At 35.5% G+C, this 20,977-nt stretch overlaps 1 non-coding gene across 1 annotated transcript; it reads right to left on the reverse strand.

The window, feature by feature from the left end:
* Positions 1–18,379: 18,379 nt before the first annotated feature.
* Positions 18,380–18,451, reverse strand: TRNAC-ACA (transfer RNA cysteine (anticodon ACA)). The gene has a single exon. It is a non-coding gene; the product is annotated as a tRNA-Cys (tRNA).
* Positions 18,452–20,977: the final 2,526 nt, after the last annotated feature.

The raw sequence follows: 20,977 nt of genomic DNA on the forward strand, positions 1-20,977 counted from the left end.
CATTTGCTGAACTATTGAGCACAGCACTTTCACAGCTTCATCTTTCAGGATATGAAATACCTCAACTGTAATTCCATCTCCTTCACTAGCTTTGTTCGTAGTGATGCTCCTTACGGCCCACCTGACTTCACATTGCAGGATGTCCAGCTCTAGGTGAGTGTGAGTGATCATATCTTTGTGATTATCTATGTCATGAAGACCATTTTCTGTACAGTTCTTCTGTGTATTCTTGCCATGTCTTCTTAATATCTTCTGCTTCTGTTAGGTCCATACCATTTCTGTCCTTTATTGAGTCTATCTTTGCATGAAATGTTCTGTTGGTATCTCTAATTTTCTTGAAGATGTCTCTAGTCTTTCCCATTCTGTTGTTTTCCTCTATATCTTTGCATTGATTGCTGAGGAAGGCTTTTTTATCTCTTCTTGCTATTCTTTGGAACTCTGCATTCAAATGGGTACATCTTTCCTTTTCTCTTTTGCCTTTCAGATCTCTTCTTTTCACAGCTATTTGTAAGGCTTCTGCAGATAGCCATTTTGCTTTTTTGCATTTCTTTTTCTTAGGGATGGTCTTGCTCCCTGTCTCCTGTACAATGTCATGAACCTCCATCCATAGTTCATCAAGCTCTCCTTCTATCAGATCTATTTCCTTAAATCTATTTCTCACTTCCACTGTATAGTCATAAAGGATTTGACTTAGGTTATACCAGAATGGTTTAGTGGTTTTCCCTAGTTTTTTCAATTTAAGTCTGAATTTGGCAATAAGGAGTTCATGATCTGAGCCACAGTCAGCTCCCGGTCTTATTGTTGCTGACTGTATAGAATTTCTCCATCTTTGGCTGCAAAGGATATAATCAATCTGATTTAAGTGTTGACCATCTGGTGATGTCCATGTGTAGAGTCTTTTCTTGTGCTGTTGGAAGAGGGTGTTTGCTATGACCAGTGCGTTCTGTTGGCAGAAATCTGTTAGCCTTTGCCCACTTCATTCTGTACACCAAGGCCAAATTTGTCCGTTACTCCAGTTGTTTCTTGATTTCCTACTTTTTTCATTCAAATCCTCTATAATGATAAGGACATCTTTTTTGTGTGTTAGTTCCAGAAGGTCTTGTAGGTCTTCACAGAACCGGTCAACTTCAGCTTCTTCAGCGTTACTGAAGGGGGCATAGACTTGGATACCATTATATTGAATGGTTTGCCTTGCAAATGAACAGAGATCACTCTGTCATTTTTGAGACCTCATCCAAGTACCGCATTTCAGACTCTTCTGTTGACTATGATGGCTACTCCATTTCTTCTGAGGGATTCTTGCCCACAGTAGTAGATATAATGGTCATCTGACTTAAATTCATCCATTCTAGTCCATTTTAGTTCACTGATCCCTAGAATGTTAATGTTCACTCTTGCCATCTCTTGTTTGACCACTTCCAACTTGCCTTGATTCATGGACCTAACATTCCAGGTTCCTATGCAATATTCTCTTTTACAGCATTGGACTTTACTTCTACTACCAGTCCCATTCAGAACTGGTTGTTCTTTGTTTTGTTTGTTTGTTTGTTTGGTTTTTGTTTTTGCTTTGGTTCCATCCCTTTCTTTCTGGAGTTATTTCTCCACTGATCTCCAATAGCATATTGGGCACCTACTGACCTGGGGAGTTCATCTTTCATTGTCCTTTTTTTTTTTTTTTTTTTTCGCCTTTTTATACTGTTCATAGGTTCTCAAGGCAAGAATACTGAAGTGGTTTGCCATTCCCTTCTCCAGTGGATCACATTCTGTCAGACTTCTCCACCATCACCCATCCATCTTGGTTGGCCCCACACGTCATGGCTTAGTTTCATTGAGTTAGACAAGTCTGTGGTCCGTGTGATCAGATTGTCTAGTTGTCTGTGATTGTGCTTTCAGTCTGTCTGCTTTCTGATGCCTTCTCTCAGTGCCTACCATCTTACTTGTGTTTCTCTTACCTTGGATGTGGGGTATTTCTTCACAGCTGCTCCAGCAAAGTACAGCTGCTGCTCCTTTCCTTGGACTTCTTAGACGAAGAGGGCCTGAAACACTTTGGGTTGATACTACAGGCAGCCCCAAATAAATATTTCCTGACAGTGTTCTATCCTCTTTTATTTTGCCAAATATTTAGAGTTCATTAAAATTAATTTACATAAAACTGTCAGAATGTATCTTTCTCCTTTAAGAATACTAAGAATATATACATGCATACCAATACACTATCAAATTGTATATTAGCCAAATTAATTATATTTAAGAAAAAATGCTTACATTAAGGTATAAGAATAATGGAAACAACAGAACCTATCTCCTGAAATGCAGACTCTCAAGTGTTTAGTCCTTATTATGTTAAACGAGGTTTTCTTATTGCACTAACATATAAAATGACAAATTATAGTTAACATAATTTATAATATTTAAAAATAATTGTTTAAAATATATGTACAGATATTTTATTTAATTTTACTTGAGTTCATATATTTTCATATAAAGTTATATAGCATTAATTGTCAGATTTTTCAAATTATCAGCCTAATGAAGTGTAGACTGTGTTATATTGAAAATAAAGATGCCTGAATTCCAGCTCTATTTCTGAAACCAAGTATGCCTGTGAATTTTAAGAAAATGTTTAACCTAGTCTTTCTCTCAGTTCTGAATAAGGCTCATGCCCTCCCCAAACCATTTGAAAAATGATAAAGTTGGACTAAATGACCTATAAGGTCCCAAGTCTAATGTGCTATGATTTTAATGCATGTGCATGTAATACATTTCCACACAGCTAAGACGCATTGATATTCAGTGTGTTACAAGGTTCCCAATTCTTATTTATAAGACATAGATTCAGGGTAATGTACTGTGGCAGAAAATATATAATAAATACATGAATGAATAATGTAGAGTCCTTGATCCTTAACCCTTGCCAAAATCTCTCATTAATTGAATGGCTAATTTTTAAGTAAGCAACAAATACAGTATCTGCTTCATTCAATTTAACTTTTAAATGAAGAACCTCTTATGGTGAACTTAAAATATAACAATTTATTATCTGAAGCAATGCATTATGTCCACAACCTTCAAATCTTACTCTTTTTTCATCCTGAAATGTTCATTTAGGAGAAATTCTAGACCATATTTGTGTCCTGACTCAACCCAGAGATTTACTACCTGTTGCCACCCATCATACAAACCAAAAACAGAAAAAAAAAAAAAAAAAGAAAAGAAAAGAAAGAATACATATTAATGAAAAACTTAAATGCCTTCCCAAAGTGGAGTAAAAAAGAAAATATAACAAATTTGTATAGACAAAATAGTCTCTGACTTTGAGTAGTTGAGAACCACATACTTTGGTTTTAAAAAAGTTTACTGCTAAATACTGGCAAATGCCTTAATACTCGCTTTTTAAACATTATGTGATTAACTTGCCCTAGTCAAGTAGGCTATGAAATTTAAATTCTTAGGTGAGTCTCCTGAGTTATGGCTTCACTCTTCATTTTTCTCTCTATTCCATCTAATCAAATATAGTCTATAAAGCAAAGCAACATCTTTCCATAGAGAAGATTTTCACAATATATTCACAATGATACTACTCTTAGTATCTCCAGTTAAATGTGTCTTCTGCTTAATAGTTTAGCAAGCTATTAAAGAAAAGAAAGAAATTATTTCCTTTATGTACCCACCAAACTATTCATCCAGAAAAAAAAAAAAATCATTTGGGACATTTCCCCTGAAAATAACCTAAAAACATGACTGTTTCCCAGTTTAAAATGTTTGCATTTTATTGTTGAATTGTAAGAATTTTATATGATAAATAAAATTCCTATTAGATAAATATTTTATGATTTTTCTTCCTAGTCTGTGGTTTTCTACTCACCTTTTTTAACTTTTTTTTTTTTACTGTAGTGGGTCTTTGTTGTAGCGCCCAGGCTTCTCCTCTAGTTGAGACTCATGTGCTCAGCAGTTGCAGCTTGCGAACTTAGTTGCCCCACATCATGTGGGATTCTATTTCCCCAACCAGGGATTGAACTTGTGTCCCATAAACTGGATGTATACCCAGAAGTTATATAACTGGTAATTCTACATCAGTGTCTTTGTGAAGCTTCCATACCATTTTCCATAAGAACTACACTATTTCCATATGACCCTACCAGCAGTTCACAAGGGTTCTAGTTTCTCCACTTTTTACCAACACTGATTTTCTTTTTTTTTAACACTAGGTATCCTAAGGGGAGGGATTGGGGGCAGGAGAAGAAAGGGACAAAAGAGGCTGAGATGGCTGGATGGCATCACTGACTCGATGGACATGAGTTTGAGTGAACTCCGGGAGTTGGTGATGGACAAGGAGGCCTGGTGTGCTGCAGTTCATGGGGTAGCAAAGGGTTGGACATGACTGAGTGACTGAACTGAACTGAACTGAACTGATCCTAAGGAGTGTGAGTTGGCATCCCATTATGACTTTGGTTTGCATTTTCCTCATTTCCCAGATTATTAGTCACACTGAGTCCCCTTTCATGTCCATATTGGCCCTCTGTGTATTCTTTGGAGAAATGTGTTTTCAAGTCCTTTGCTTATTTTTAAATCAGGTTGTTTTGTTTTATGTTGTTTTTATTATTGAGTTCTAAGAGGATTTTTAATATATTCTGGGTGTTAATCCTTATCACATATGTGATTTAAAAATATGTTCTTCCATTTGGTTGAAGAAATATTTTCTTCCATATTTTATTTCCTTTTGCTTTGTTGATTGTGTCTTCTGGGACACAAAGCAAATTTTATTTTGGTATGATGAGTTTACCTGTTCTTTCTTTTGTTGCCTAAGCTTTTGGTGCCATAGCCAAAAAATCATTGCCAAATTCAATGTCATAACATTTTTTCCCTGTGACCTCTTGTAAGAATCTTATATTTTTAATTGCTACATTTAGGACTTTGATCCAAATGAGTAAATTTTTATGTATGCTATAACATAAAGATCCAAAGTCATTCTTTTCCATGTGGTGTCTCGTTTCCAATTGACATTTCTCATTAAATGGTCTTGGCACCTTTGTTAAAAATCAATTGTCCATATATGCAAAAATCTACTTCTGGGTTATCTATTCTTTTCCATCAGTATATTTGTATGTCTTTATGCCAGTACCACCCTGTTTTGATTAATAAAGATATGCAGTAACTTTTAAGAAGAATTTGTGAGAAATCCAACTTTGTACTTTTCACAGATTGTTTAGTTTTGAGAGGTGCCTTGAAAACCCATATGAATTTCCAGTTCAGTCTTTCAGTAATGTCCAACTCTTTGTGACCCCATGAACTACAGGATGCCAGACTTCCCTGTCCATCACCAACACCTGCAGATTGCTCAAACTCAAAAATTGAGTCAGTGATGCCGTCCAACCATCTCACCCTCTGTCATCCCCTTCTCCTCCCATCTTCAATCTTTCCCAGTATCAAGGTCTTTTCCAGTGAGTCAATGCTTCACATCAGGTAGCCAAAATATTGGAGTTTCAGCTTCAGCATCAGTCCTTCCAATGAATATTCAGGACTGATTCCTTTTAGGATGGACTAGTTGGATCTCCTTGCAGTCCAAGGGATTCTCAAGCATCTTCTCCAGCACCACAGTTCAAAACCATCAGTTCTTCACTGCTCAGCTTTTTTTATATTCCAGCTCTCACATTCATACATGACTACTGGAAAAACTATATATTTGATTAGACAGGCACTTGTTGGCAAAGTAAAGTCTCTGCTTTTTAATATGCTGTCTAGATTGCTTATAGCTTTTTTTTCAAGGAGCAAGTATCTTTTAATTTCATGGCTTCAGTCACCACCTGCAGTGATTTTGGAGCCCAAGAAAATAAAGTCTGTCACTGTTTCTATTGATTCCCCATATGTTTGCCATGAAGTGATGGGTCTGAATGCCATGATCTTAGTTTTTTGAATGTTGAGTTTTAAGCCAGCTTTTTCACTCTCCTCTTTCACTTTCATCAAGAGGCTCTTTAGTTCTTTCTCGTTTTCTGCCATAACGGTGATATCATCTCTGTATCTGAGGTTATTGATATTTTTCTGGGCAATCTTGATTCCAGTTTGTGTTTCTTTCAGGATGGCATTTCGCAGTCCATCCATTTTCTTTGTCCATGGACTAACTGGAAATGCTTCAAATGGCTGCAAATGAGATTTCTCCAAAAATGCTGGTATTCTGATAAGGATTGCATTGAGTCTGTAAGTCACCTCGGGTAGTATTAACATTTTGTTAATGATATTAAGTCTTCTTATCCATAAACTTAAATGTCTCTCGATTTATTTGTGCTTAATTCCTTTTAGAAACATTTTGTAATTTTCTTGCACAAGTCTTTTGCCTCCTTGGTTGTTTATGCCTGAGGATTTTATTCTTTGGATAGTATTATAAATTGGGTTGTTTTTCTCAACATCCTTTTGGGGATGTTTGTTGTTAGTGTAAAGAAATGCAACTGATTGTTTAATTTGGTTTCTGCAGCTTTGCTGAATTAGTTTATTACTTCAACAGTGCAGTCTTCAGTGTGTTCTACATATAATATCATGTCATCTACAAGCAGATAAGATTTTATTTCTTCCTTCCAAAACTGGATGCCTAGGTTCTTTTTTTAAAAATTTATTTACAAAAGAAAAAATGATATTCAAAAGCGTTCAGTAAGTTGCCTGAGTTCACCCATTAACATGTACCAGAGTTCCAACTTGCCCTAGACATGGATCAGCTTTCATTACTCTGTATTGCCCCCTATCATCTGCATCCTCTGGTCATTCCTTCATGACAGCTGAAACAAGAAGATAAAAACTGGTCTTGTTTGACCTCAGAACAATGGGAGCATTTATATCTGATGACTCAAAATTTTATTCAGGTCTTTGAGAATTACTGTAAAACTCCTTGAGCATTAATTTTAGGGTTACAAATAAATCTGTGAATAATGAGGCTTGACTGTATATGCATCTGATTTGAAAAAAAATGTGTGTTTAACTTTTAAAAATCCATTTGGCCTTTAGCATCACACTTATACACTTATTTTTTTAAACAAATGTTCACTGAATCCTTGTATGAATCAGGCCATCTGCTGAGTCTTAGAGATATAGAGAAGAAGTTATGGCTTCTGGGTTTTGGCAGCTGATGATTTACCATGGGATAAATGAATATAAAAAAATAACCACTGAATGCTTTCAGTTAGAAATATTTCAATTAAAGAAAAATTTTAAAACCCAACTCAAGTGGGTTTGAACAATGAAGAATTTATAAGAAAACAATTTTAAGGCATGGCTTGATCATATGTCTGCCCCAATTTCTTCTTACCTCTACCTTCCATTATTCTTCAGCTGAATCCTCAGCATAGTTTAATTTTTGGTAGGAAAGTTTCCGGGACAATTGAAGTCTCTCATCTGTACACCAGACTATTAACAGAAAAAAATAGGAAGGCTTTATTTCCCCATCATCAGAACCAAAATAGTCCTGAACTTCAGTTTGGAACTTCATGACAGCAGTTGTTATGCCCTGAGTATTGAGATTGCTCCCAGTGAATTTTGCAAGTAGGATTTATCCCAGGCAATGAGGATAGGGTTATTCATACCCAACACAACAGAAAATATATTGTATGAGGATAGAGTCATGCTAATTGGGATCACCAAGTGCACACTAGCACTATATTACAGAAATAAAGTGATTTGGAAGAACGGAGAAGTACAAATAATTGTGCTTTGAAAACTTTCATTTTTCATACAAATATGTTGAGGTGATAGTAAGGATGTCACCTACGGGATTAATCCTCTCAAATGGGAAAAAAAAGAAAAGAAGAATCAATCAATGCCAAATTTTTATTTTTATAATATTATGTGAAATAAAATAATAAAAACCTTCATACTTTATCCAAGCAGCTGTCTATAAAGGTAGTGAAAACATTGAAGAGATTTTAATTTTTCACATTATGTATCCTGTTTTATTCTGGCTTTGAATTGTTTCTTATTAAGTTCAGATATCATATTAAGGATCATATCTTATTTTTCAGTGAGCTGCAATATGCATGTTATCATAATCTATAAGAGAGTATATGAGAATATGTCTAAATGTTGTCAAATCTGGCTCATTTAGCCATTCATCTTGTCACTTGGATGAAATAGATAAAGATTACAGTGTGGTGAAAACTAGTATATTTAAAGGAGTTGTAAAAATTTAAACAGAAAGAATAGGAACAATATAAGGGCATAATCATGAAATGTAACCAGATTACAGTAGTCTATTTCTGAACAGTGAGAACATTATAGAATATAGTAGACCTAATATAAATTTTATTTCATTCTTTCTAGTTTATTTTATTTATTGAGTTTAAAATAATATGAGCAAAACTTTTTTATTATTAACTAATGGATCCACTTGGCATTTCATGCTACTATAATCTACCCCAAGATTTGAAATAGTCTGTTGCTTTATGACTAGCAAATTTTAACTATTTCACAATTTGTAGTGACAGTTCTAAAACCCAAGTAATGGAAACAGCTGAGGGTTACTTTTTCTCAGTACTTTTTAAAGATAACCAGTTAAAACAAAAATAAAAACTTCCTAAAAAATAAAATAATAAAGATAACCAAGAGGCTAATAGGGGAAACAAATTTTTCAAAAAATTTTTCTTGAGGAAACTGTACTGAGATCAACATTTCAGTTTCAAAATCACGGTAAAAATGGATAATTTGTTGTGCCATTCTCATTTTATATTTTTCAAATATGTTTTTAGAAAAAAATTTTAAACATAAAATTTGAAAAGATTTTACAGTGAGTGCTCATATACTCATTACCTACAGTCAAGCATTAACATTATACTAGACTTGTTTTTGTATGCATATCTATCCACTTATATATCTTAATCTCCATCCAATATTCTATGTGTTTTTGACATATTTTAAAATAAGTACAAATATCTACACAGGCCACTTTGAAAATTGCAGTATACACATCATTAACTAGGTTTTGCTATTTTAAAATATATATATATATTTCTAGGCAAAATTTACATACAATGAAATACCTAAATATTGTATACCATTTGATAAGTTTTGACAAATAAGTATGTCTATGAAACCAACCCTGTGAAGGTATAGAACATCATTCTTAGGCCAGAATATTCTCTCATCCTTCTTTATATATATGTATATATATAAATTTTTATGTATATATTTATATATTTAATATTTGCATATTTATAAATTTTTATTTTTGGCTTGCTGGGTCTTCGTTGGTGCATGCATGGACTTTCTCTAGTTGCAGTGAGGTGGCTACTCTTTAGTTGTAGTGTGTGGGCTCCTCATTGCAGTGGCTTTTCTTGTTGTAAAGCACAGACTCTAGGTGCAAAGATTTCAGTAGGTGCACATGTGGGGCTCCAGAGTGCCAGCAATTAGTTTTGGCACATTGTATTAGTTACCCCACGGCATGTGGGATCTTCCTAGACCAGGGATGGAACCAGTGTCCCTTGCATTGCAAGGTGGATGCTTAACCATTGGACCCTCAGGGAAATCCCCCTCCTTACTTAAAATGAGCAAAGCCTGAGGGTATATGTGACAAAGTCCAACAGAAATAAGGCACATACTTCCAGATGTTCTCTTCCATTGGAATTACATGGATACAGCTAATTGTCACAACAGTGATGTGTGACAACACGTGTGAAGTCTGTCCAGTCAAATTAGCCTACCCAAGCCTTGGTGCCCAGGAATTTTATTTTAGATAAAGATAAATGCCTACCTATTGGGATATTAACAAAAGTAAATAAATAAATAAAAGGACTGATGTAGCTAAAACCTTTCAGACATACCTCATGTAACTGCATAAGACTCAAGACAATGGTGGAGCTGAAATGCAGTGTTTACTGAAACTATAAAGTTAAATTTAACAGTTCTTTATCCCCTTCCTTACCTATTCAACTGACAGGATATTTCTTTTCAATAAAGAGAAAAGAAGTATAATTTCTGGGGGGAAAATTGAGCCAGAGTCTCCAAACACAGGCTATTAGATACAATATATATAAGAAACACACACACACAAAAAAAAACAGGTGTCATAACAACAACAACAAAAAGTTGGAATAAGTAGAAGACTGCAGACTAAACTGAAAAAATTCTAGCTTTCTTACCATGCTTAGCTCTCAGAATGACTGAAGTCAGGTGAGCTAACACAAAAGATGAGCTAACACAAAAGATTAGCTAACACACAAATATGACTCATACAAACCAAAGATCTTAATAAATAACTTGAATGATACAACCAATAATAAAAGCTCAGAAATGGCAGAGAATTGTTTGAGGTATCACGAGTGGCATCCCAAATTCTTCCCGTTTAGTTCATGACATTCAGATTCAGAAAAGATGAAATTGCTATGAGACTCACAGGTTCACCCACACAGAAGTTTTGCCTCAAATATATAATCCACATGGCATCTTCCAGACACATTAATTCAAAGACTCTCTGTCGTTTACTACAGATAATTTCTAGCTAGGGATATCTTGCTAAGGACATTTCATTTCTACTGCTCTTAAGATATATCATTAGTCTATTTACTAGGAGTTAAGATTGACAAGGAGGTAAGATCAGGTCACTTGTCTTATTTTCTTTCTTCCACAGGCACCCTTTTAGTTTTTCGTTATTGTTGTTTGGTTGCTCAGTCATGTAGGACTCTTTGTCAACTCCATGAACTGGAGCCCACCAGGCTCCTCTGTCCATGGGGTTTTCCAGGCAAGATCACTGGAGTGGGCTACTCTTTCTTCCTCCAAGGGATCTTCCTGACCCAGGGATCAAACCTGCATCTCTATGTCTCCTGCATTGCAGGTGGATTCTTTACCCCTGCATCACTGGAGAAGCTCCCACCCTTTCATACAGAAAGTCAACAGATTGCAGCCCTCTTCCTTTTAGAGGGTTTCTCAGTGACTTGACAGTTTGTGTCCTTCACAGGGAATCAAAAATTTCGGAAGCCCATGTGTTTCCCTGGGCTTCTGTCTAGTTTCTTTCTTTCTTTCTTTCTTTCTTTCTTTCTTTCTTTCTTTCTTTCTTTCTTTTTTTTTAAAGATTTTATTTATTTGTGTGTGTGTGTGTATGCTCTTTATTATTTATTTATTTATTTATTTAACTTTACAATACTGTATTGGTTTTGCCATACATTGACATGAATCCACCACGAGTGTACATGAGTTCCCAATCCTGAACCCCCCTCCCACCACCCTCTCCATATCATCTCTCTGGGTCATCCCAGTGCACCAGCCTCAAGCATCCTATATCCTGTATCAAACCTAGACTGGAGATTTGTTTCTTACATGATAGTATACATGTTTCAATGCCATTCTCCCAAATCATCCCATCCTCTCCCTCTCCCACAGAGTCCGAAAGTCTGTTCTATACATCTGTGTCTCTTTTGCTGTCTCGCATACAGGGTTATCATTACCATCTTTATAAATTCCATATATATGCATTAGTATACTGTATTGGTGTTCTTCTTTCTGGCTTACTTCACTCTGTATATAAGGAAGCTGTGGTACATATACATAATGGAGTATTACTCAGCCATTAAAAAGAATATATTTGAATTAGTTCTAATGAGGTGGATGAATCTAGTTTCAAAGATATTTATCTTTTTAATCTGAATGGAAGTTTCCAGATCATCAGACATTAGGAAATGTTTAACACAAGACACCAAACCAAAACAATAAAAAAAAATATATATGAATGCACACAGAAGGAATCAAGGGGATCAAGAAAAAAAAAAAAAGTCTTCAAAAAATACTTAGATAATCTGAGCTGAAAAACAATACTTGAATGTGAAAATAAAAGAAATATTCAGAAAATAAGAAATATATTATAAAAATAAAATCATTACTACTATAATTTAAAAACTGGCAGGAACTTACCTGCATGTTCCAGTGATTAAGAATCTGCCTGCCAATGCAAGGGGCACATGTTTGATCTCTGGTCTGGGAAGATTCCACAGGCTGCAAGGTGGTTGAGCTTATGCAATACAACCACTGAGCCTCTTGCTCTAGAGCCATGCTCTACAACAAGAGAAGCTACTGCAATGAGAAGTCTGAGCTCCACAACTAGAGAGTAGCTCCTGCTTGCCACAAAGGGAGAAAGCTGGTACACAGCAGCAAAGACCTTGTGCAGCCAAAAACAAATAAAAAAATAAATATTTTTTAAAATAAATAAATAAAAATAAAAGCCACCAAAATAATCTGAATATAAGGTTTATGAAACTGTTCAAAAGACAGTAAAAAAGGGAAAATATTGGAAAATAGTACGTAAAATCCGCTGATCCAATTCAATACGATACCCAGAAATGAAGAACATAGGGAAAAGATAGAAGGTCATAATTAAATAAATATCCCAAGTATTTTTCCCCAAAATAAAAATATAAATCACCCAGACAGTAAAGAAAATGAATGAAAAGAATTCTTAGTATTCCTTAAATGTTTAGAATACTAAGATTACTGAATATGTCTTAAAACCTCTCCAAAGAATATAGATAGAACAAATATTAATGGATTAGTGTCAGAAATCAGAACAGTAATATTATTGAGTTCGATAATAGCATTTTCAGATACTGAGGTTATATAATCTTAACTTTATATTAAGAAGCTATATAACTAGAGTCTGTAATATACATAAAGTGAAAGTGGCTCAGTCTTGTCTGACTCTTTGGGACTATACAGTCCATAGAATAATATTGGAGTGGTTAGCCTTTCCCTTCTTCAGGGGATCATCCCAACCCAGGGATCAAACCCATTTCTCTCCCATTACAGGTGGATTCTTTACCAGCTGAGCCTCAAGGGAAGCTCATGAATACTGGAGTGGATAGCCTATTCCTTCTCTAGAGGATTTTCCCAACTCAGGAATCAAACCGGGGTCTCCTGCATTGCAGGCAGATTCTTTACCAACTGAGATATCAGGGAAGCCCTTATAATATACACAAAGTAAGTCATCAACTGAAACAACTTAAAAATATGGAATCCTGAAATTTTTTATCTAATTAGTACAGAGATGAAGGAAGAAACTCCAATGCAGACCAGAGCAAGATGATGAAAGATTTCTAGAGGTTAAAAGTGGGGTGGGCCTGTGGCAAAGAGTTGAAGAAATGATCCTAGGAAGAGTATTTGGGTAAGAAATAGTAATAAGTAGATAGAAAAATAAGAAAGCTAAAAGCACCAAATAACTTCCAAAGGAAGAAAACATTTTAAAAGTTGAAAGCAGAATACCTCTGTATCAATTGTTTGAATTAGTTTTGCATAGTCGTAAGTTTTATTAAAATGTTCATTTTGCATATAATTATGACTAAACCAAAATCAGAATATAATTAGAGACTTGTGGTATTGGAAATTGGAAGTGGTGTGTCTCTGTGTGTGCATGTGTGTGTGCTGTGTTTTATTTCTACCCTCCGTCTCAATTCATACAAGTTTGATTTAGTAGTTGTTCCTTTAAGCACATGATTTTATTCATCACAGTTCCTCTATCAGGGATTATTACAGCATAATGTAGTTACATAATTATGTTTATCTCCCTTGTAAGTTGTAAGTGCTTAGAATGGCATAATTTGTTAATTATCTTTGCATTTGCCTTGTGTACGGGATTATCTTTCATACAATGGACCTGAAAATACCTAAAGAATGTGTGAATGAATGACTATATTAACATTATCTGATTATGTTTATCTGTAACATTTTTCAAATAAAAAATAGAATTAATTTCTGAAGCTTAAAATATTATCTACAATGAAATATATGTAGTTAATGCTTACTTCTCAATAGTGTAGAGAGTTTGTATATGCTTAAAAGTAACAATTAATTGGGCAGTTTAAAAATCCTAAATGTGAATTTTCTGGTGTTCCAGTGGTTAGGACTCTGCACTTTCACTGCTGAGGGTCCAGGTTCAGTTACTGGTAAGGAACTGAGACCCCACAGATCATGCTTCATGACAGAAAAGAAAAAAGAAATCCTGAATAAAACTGACCTTGAAATTGAAAGAGAAAATATAATTTTTTTCTAATATTTTTCTTTTAAGAAGATTCTAATTATTACTATCTTCCTTCTTTCTTCCCCAACAAAAATAGACAAATAGATAGATAATGGAAAAATAATACTAAAACAAATTTGGAGAAATCTGAAAAAATCGCAATCCACTCCAATATTCTTGCCTGAAGAATCCCATGGACAGAGTAGCCTGGCAGGTCACAGTCCATGGGGTCACAAAGAGTCGGACACAACCGAGCGACTAAGAGTCCTTTCTAACTTTTTAAACCATAGCTCTACCTATTGCAACATATCCACATTTTGATCTCATTCCTTAATTTTTTCTGAGAAAATGAATTGATAGTGGAGACAGTCAATGAGGTATTCAGGAAGACATGTTATTCAATTCCTTAAATGAAGTTACTAAAGCAAATAAGATCCATCATTTTGTATAAAGAAGCTATATTTTCTTTATGTCATTAAAAATGTGTTAAGAAAAAAATTAAATCTAAATAAGACAAATACTATTTAGAAGAAATACTATAAAATAAATTTTATGTGATTTATGTACACGATATTGTCACAAATTGGGTTCTCTGGAAGCAGATACTGAGGTGGACTGTGATGTGCAAAAATTTATTATAGGATTCAAATACAATGTAAGGAAGCAGGGCAAATTACTGAACAAATCAGTTCAGTTCAGTTCAGTCACCCAGTAGTCATGTCTGACTCTTTGCCACCGCATGGACTGCAGCATGCCAGACTTTCCCATCCATCACCAACTCCTGGAACCTGCTCAAACCCATGTACATCGAGTTGGTGATGCCATCAAACCATCTCATCCTTTGTAGTTCCCTTCTCCTGTCTTCGATTTTTCCCAGCATCGACGACTTTTCCAATGAGTCAGTCCTTCACATCAGGTGGCCAATGTATCTGAGCTTCAGCTTCAGCATTAGTCCTTCCAATGAATATCCAGGACTGGTTTCCTTTAGGATTGTCTAGTTTGATCTCCTTGCAGTCCAAGGGACTCTCAAGTGTCTTCTCCAAATCCACAGTTGAAAAGTACAAATTCTTCAGTGTTCAGGTTTCTTTATGGTCTTACTGTCAGATCCATACATGACTATAGGAAAAACCCTAGCTTTGACTAAACAGACCTTTGTTGGCAGAGTAACATCTCTACTTTTTAATATACTGTCTAGGTTTGTCATAGTTTTTCTTCCAAGGAGCAGGTGTCTTTTAATTTCATGACTGTAGTCACCATCTGCAGTGATTCTGGAGCCCACAAAAATAAAGTCTGTTTCTGTTTCCATTGTTTCCCCATCTATTTGTAATGAGGTGATGGGACTGGATGTCATGATCTCTGTCTTTTGAATGTTGAATTTTAAGCCAGTTTTTTCACACTCCTCTTTCACTTTCCTCAAGAGGCTCTTTAGTTCCTCTTTGCCTTCTGTCATAAGGGTGATGTCATCTGCATATCTGAGGTTATTGATATTTCTCTGGGAAATCTTGATTCAAGCTTGTGCATCATCCAGCCCAGCATTTTGCATGATGTATTTTGCATATAAGTTAAATAAGCAGGGTGACAATATACAGCCTTGATGGACTCCTAAATAAACAAAGTGAAAGCAAAATGAATAATTTGAATTTGATTTACAACTTAAAAATTAAATTTGATCTATTTTATTCATTCCCTGCTATTTTCTTTTTAAAGCTTATAGTTTTGAAATTAAATACTGAAATATTTTAGTGAAAACCTAGTTTACCTCAGTGCTAAATATTAGCTAATTTAAAATAATTAAATAAAAAGTAAATACTCATTGGAATAGACTGTGCCATTTATAGCTCATACTAACCACTTACTAAAATAATTTGTCACTATAATAAATGACAATTTATTTGAGAGGGTTAATAAATTATAAATGTATTTTAATAAGAATTTATTTATGTGTTGTTGTTCTTGTTCAGTCACTAAATCGTGTCCAACTCTTTGTTATTCCATGAACTGCAGCACACCAGGCTTCCCTGTCCTTCACCATCTCCCAGAGTATGGTCACATTCATGTCCATTGAATCAGTGAGGCTAACTATCTCATCCTCTTCTGCCCTCTTCTCCTTTTGCCTTCAATCTTTTATAGCATTAGGGTCTTTTACAATAAGTTGGCTTTTCCCATCAGGTGGCCAAAGTATCGGACCTTCAGCTTCAACATCAGTCCTTCCAGTGAATAATCAGAGTTGATTTCCCTTAGGATTGACTGGTCTGATCTCCCTGCTGTTCAAGGGACTCTCATGTGTCTTCTCCAGCACCATAATTAAAAAGCATCAGTTTTTCAATACTCATCTTTCTTTATGGCCCAATTCTGACATTTATACATGACTACTGGAAAAAACATCAGTTTGGCCATATGGACCTCTGTCGGCAAAGTGATGTCTCTGCTTTTTAATATGCTGTCTAATTTTGTCATACTCTTCCTTCCAAGAAGCAAGCATATTTTAATTTCATGGTTGCAGTCACCATGATTTGGGAGCACAAGAAAATAAAATCTGTCACTACTTCCATGTTTTCCCCTCCCATTTACCATTGAGTGATGGAACTTGATGCCATGATCTTAGTTTTTTTAGTTTTTTGAGTGTTGAATTTTAAGGCAGCTTTATCACTCTGTTTTTCACCTTCATCAGGAGGCTTTCTAGCTCTTCACTTTCTGCCAATAGATGGGTGTCATCTGAATATCTGAGGTTGCTGATATTTTTCCTGGCAAACTTGGTTTCAGCTTGTGATTCAGTCAGCCCAGAATTTCACATGATACTCTGCATATAAGTTAAATAAATAGGGTGACAATATACAGCTTTGTCATACTCCTTTCCCAATTTTGAATCAGTTCATTGTTCTATGTCCAGTTCAAACTGTTGCTTCTTGACCTGCATACAGGAGGTTTCTCAGGAGACAGGTAAGGTGGTCTGGTATTTCCATCTCTTTAAGAATTTTCCAAGTTTTTTGTGATCCACACAGTCAAAGGCTTTAGAATAGTCAATGAAGTAGAAGTAGATGTTTTTCTGGAATTCCCTTGCTTTCTATATGAGCCAATAAAAGTTGGCAATTTGAACTCTGGTTCCTCTGCCTTTTCTAAGCCCAGCTTATACATCTGGAAGTTCTCTATTCATGTACTGCTGAAGCCTAGCTTGAAGGACTTTACATTCATGCTAAGTTGCTTCAGGGCTTCCCTGATAGTTCAGTTGGTAAAGAATCTGTCTGAAATACAGGAGATCCCAGTTTGATTCTTGGGTTGGGAAGATCTGCTGAAGAAGGGTTAGGTGACCCACTCCAGGATCCTTGGGCTTCCCCTGTGGCTCAGCTGGTAAAGAATCTGCCAACAATGCAGGCGACCTGGTTTGAATTCTGGGTTCAGAAGATTCCCTGGAGAAGGGAAAGGCTACCCACCCCAGTATTCTGGAGAATTCCATGGACTGTATAGTCCATGGGGTTGCAAAGAGTTGGACATGACTGAGAGACTTCCGTTGTTGTTGTAAGTCGCTCCAGTCATGTTTGACTCTTTATGACCCAATGGACTGTAGCCTTCCAGGCTCCTCTGTCCATGGGACTCTCCAGTCAAGAATACTGGAGTGGGTTGTCATTTTCTTCTCCAGGGTATCTTCCCAACCCAGGGATTGAACCTGCATCTCTTATGTTTCCTGCTATGGCAGGTGGGTTCTTTACTGCTACCACAGCCTGGAAGACCCCTGAAGGATTTTGAGCATAATCTTACTAGCATGTGAAATGAGTGCACTTGTACAGTAGTTTGAACGTCCTTTGACATTGCCCTTCTTTGGGATTGGAATGAAAACCAATCTTTTTCAGTCTCATGGCTACTGCTGAGTTTTCAAACTTTACTGACATATAAATGCAGTACTTTAACAGCACCGTATTTTAGGATTTTAAGTAGCTCAGCTACTATAGTGATACTTCTTAAGGTTCATTTGACTTCACACATTTCTTTATGTATTTTATGTATCAAAAAGCAAAGTATTTTATTTTATACATTTAAATAATAAAAGGACTTAAATCCAGTAGATATGCATAACTAGAATACCAATAATATAAAATCTCTGAGTTTTACATCAGTTTTTCTAGTAGCATAATTTTAGTGTGAAAATGGGAGCCCAAGTTTTTTCAATTATGCTCACAGGTAATTTACTTCCTACATTGTGTCAATATTTTTAACTTAAGACCTAGGTCTGTGACTATTGTTAATACATAAGAAGTAGCACACAAGGAAAGGGAAGGAAAGTCGCTCAGTCGTGTCTGAGTCGTGTCTTTGCGACCCCATGGACTGTAGCCTACCAGGCTTCTCAGTCCATGGGATTTTCCAGGCAAGAGTACTGGAGTGGGTTTCCATTTCCTTCTCCAGGGGATCTTCCCCACCCAGGGATCGAACCCGGGTCTCCCGCATTGTAGGCAGACGCTTTACCCACTGAGCCACCAGGGATGCCAGACGAGGATTCAATCCTCTTTAAATGCATACCTGCATATGTTATATTTTAGTTGGCTTGATTCCATACATTGTATTTTTCTATTCCTGAAATCATGTCTTCCTTTGCTCCTGGGTTATTTCCAACTGTATTCTGCAGCTGTTGGTTCAATTCATGGTAAACAATTGATTACACAGATCATAGAACAAGTTAATCAGTCTGGGACTTTGGTAATGAAAAATAAAACTCCAGCAGGTTAATATATCAGTCTTAAGTAGAGAAGATATTTAAAACTAATTAAACACTGTTCCCAGTGACAGTAATTTAAGCTCTACTCCAGAAACCTTTATACTCCCTAGAACCTCTGTTTTCATAATGGTGGTGTCAAATTGCAATTTCATCTTTTGAATCAGTATAATTAAGCACTCTGAGACAAAATTTACCTTATAAAAGTGACCTTGAAATCAAAGTTTATAAGTATAGCATATCGTACAAGGATCCATATTATTTGACCCAGCACTTCCCTTTGTCCTGGGATGGTTGGTTATTAACGAAAAGTTTACCTTGGGAAGATAAATTCTAGGGCATATCCAAACCAGGTTTAGGGCACATTTCATACCAGTTTAGTCAGTCATTACCAACAAAGTGAAAGTTTCATAGAAATCCTAAGTATATTTAGATTTATATAATGTATAATTTCCAGGAAGTCTGGGGAGATGAATATTTAACTTTTTCCATAGTGGAAACAAAAAAGGAATAAAGAGCTTGGCAATCTGTATTGTGTTAACTAGGTATTAGTGTCTGCTACAGACAGAATTATTTCTATAATAAATTGTTTGTTTTAAGACAGCTGTATGTAACTTAAGTATTATATAGATACAAAGAATCCAAAGTTATAAATTCAGCTCAAACTAAACCTTGAAACGAAGCCATGGTAATTCTCTCAATATGTTATCTCTGCTCTGTTTTATTTTTATTCTTTTCATATATTTTATACCCTTCTTCTTACACATCAGGCCAAATATTGGTCATTTTATAGTTTCTAAGATATGTGGAGGTAGTGAATATTTCAGTATAACATGTAATGCTGAAGAGATAGAATCAGATAAGTGCATTTCTGAATCAAAATGTTTAAGTCTGGTCAATCAGCTGTGGCTATGGTGATGAGAATATGATAACATGTCCATCAGGACTAAAAACCTATTGTAGTCGGAGTTATTTTCCTGTGTTTGGGTTTCAGTTCAGTTCAGTTCAGTTGCTCAGTCGTGTCCAACCTTTGCGACCCCATAAATCGCAGCACGCCAGGCCTCCTTTTCCATCACCAACTCTTGGAGTTTACTCAAACTCAAACTCCTGTCCATTGAGTTGGTGATGCCATCCAATAGATGTTCCAGAAAAACATCTAGTTCTGCTTTATTGACTATGCCAAAGCCTTTGACTGTGTGGATCACAATAAACTGGAAAATTCTGAAAGAGATGGGTATACCAGACCACCTGACATGCCTCTTGAAAAACCTATATGCAGATCAGGAAGTAACAGTTAGAACTGGGCATGGAACAACAGACTGATTCCATATAGGAAAAGGAGTACATCAAGGCTGTGTTTGGGTTTAGTAGTATTAATTTCTTACATGCCTAATGTTTCATCTAAGTTCAGAATCAACTAAGAAATCAAACAGTGGAGTCAAAAAGAATGATATACAAGTATTTATATTAATACTAATAAATTACTACCAGTAAAGACTAGATTGGAAATTATGGATTAGGTACAGGCCCTAGTCACATATTCTTATAGTCTATTTAAAGGAGAACATTATTGAACTCTGGGAAATCCAACCAAAGGAGATTTTGCACCTGCAGAGATGATACACTCAACTTAGAATCATTATCTTCCATCCTTAAAGTCCCTTGCTTGAAACAAAGAGAAAAATGGGCTTCTATATTTAACTATAGAAGGGACCAGAAGGTGCAGTCAATATCTTACAGAAAAAGTAACAGAGTAGAACCACTGATATTGCATATGGAAAAAGGACAAGAGAGAGAATGAGCAAGAAGGGACGGTGGGGAAAAAGAGTGAGAGAATTTTCTGAATCTTAATCAGACCATTCATTCTTTGGAGATAAGTAGGTCAATGTGAGGAATTGTGGGATATATTCTTTCTAATACAAGTGTTGAGTCAGACAACATTAATTTTACAAGGAACAAAAAGGTTTACTTTGCACTAAAGAAAATGAAATGAGATAAGGCTGAGTTAGATTGGTTATGGGCAATGAACTAGATTGTCAGGAGTCTGTGAGTGATAGGAAGAAGGGTTATACAGAAAGTAACTCTTAAGCTATAATAGCATTGGTGAAGGGAAGACAGTTTTCATAATAAACTCATAGGATACCAGTCAAGGTGTTCATCATATTTTTAATTCTTACTGGTAAATTCAAGTGTCATTGTCCCATTTAAATAAAGATTCTGTATAACACTATGAGTGATATAGCAAAAACAAGAACAATTTTGTAATGTGTGATTAAATATATATTTGAAGTTACAAA

The sequence above is a fragment of the Ovis aries genome, chromosome 6 (assembly GCF_016772045.2).
Source record: "Ovis aries strain OAR_USU_Benz2616 breed Rambouillet chromosome 6, ARS-UI_Ramb_v3.0, whole genome shotgun sequence".
Taxonomy (NCBI): Eukaryota; Metazoa; Chordata; class Mammalia; order Artiodactyla; family Bovidae; genus Ovis; species Ovis aries.